Source organism: Engystomops pustulosus, chromosome 9 (genome assembly GCF_040894005.1).
Source record: "Engystomops pustulosus chromosome 9, aEngPut4.maternal, whole genome shotgun sequence".
NCBI lineage: Eukaryota > Metazoa > Chordata > Amphibia > Anura > Leptodactylidae > Engystomops > Engystomops pustulosus.
In genome coordinates this window covers 29876415-29877639 of record NC_092419.1, presented here as the reverse complement: position 1 = coordinate 29877639, position 1225 = coordinate 29876415, and the positions used below count along the sequence as shown (strand labels likewise).

The 1225-nt window shown below is 40.7% G+C and overlaps 1 non-coding gene across 1 annotated transcript; it reads right to left on the bottom strand.

The window, feature by feature from the left end:
• Positions 1-822: 822 nt before the first annotated feature.
• TRNAR-UCG (transfer RNA arginine (anticodon UCG)) lies at positions 823-895 on the bottom strand. Its single transcript has one exon. It is a non-coding gene; the product is annotated as a tRNA-Arg (tRNA).
• Positions 896-1225: the final 330 nt, after the last annotated feature.

Sequence of the window (1225 nt, the reverse complement as noted above, 5' to 3'; positions counted from 1 at the left end):
CCACTCCCTCACACTATGCTCCCATTACTATGCACACTCCTTCACACTATTCTCCCATCGCTATGCCCACTCCATCACTCTATGCTCCCATTACCATGCCCACTCCCTCACACTATGCTCCCATTACTTTGCCCGCTCCACCACATTTGCTGTGCACAATCCTCTAATTTGCCCACTCTTGCCCATTCTACCACACTTCTTATTCTACCCACTACGTTGTACCCTCTCCATTGTGCATGCTCTACCCGTTTTTCTGTGCCCCACCGTGCTCATGCTGCTGCCTTCACTGTGCTCAGCCTCTACGCCCCTTCCACCTTGTACACTCTGTTTTTTTAAAATTCCTATTGGACAACCCATGACTGAGTAAGGAGAATGGTGCTGCCTAAACAGATATAGAATAATGACCAGGGAATGAAGCCGTAGTAGAGTTACCAAAATTTTCAGCAGGAAATGAGACTCAATCTGACTTCATCAATAATCAACCCTTTCATTGCAAATTCGCTTCATATTGTTTGGTCAGTTCCTTATGCATAAGTTGGGCTTAGAGACGGAACATGGCCGATATCTGTAGTAAAGACACCGTAATGATTAATCTGAAACCTCTAACAGAGGATGACAGGAACTGAAATCAGCGCTTAAGGGATCTCACAGATCTAGTCACAAGTGCTAAAATATTAAAACTATTCATTTTTTGGATAAACTGTTAAATAAATTATTCTCTCTTATGGTTTTTGTCAATTCATGAGGCAAAGAAAATTATTGACAAACACTCGTATTATAAAATTTAAATGTTTGCTCTAAGACAGCGCTCTATCAACTCATCGACCACGAAGGGACTCGAACCCTCAATCTTCTGATCCGAAGTCAGACGCCTTATCCATTAGACCACGCGGTCCTGATGGTAGGCTCTGTGGACTTTACGTTGAAACAGGAAATACTATTGTGTCTTTGGTTTCATTTGAGGTAAAAGACAAAACAAAACTTTCTTTCTAGTATACATCAACAAATACAGTAGACCTACATGACATTCCAGATTTCTCTGTAATTTTTTCACATATTGCACATAACGCCTGATCATACGGTAAACAAGAGACTCTTTTTTTTGCCAAAATTTAGGCTTGTGCCTTTGACTCGGCTTCTTACCTGCAAGTGTGACAGTCTTAAGATAAGGACATTGAGTTGTCTTACATCTCATGTTATCTTGTACTATAAGAAAATGATTATA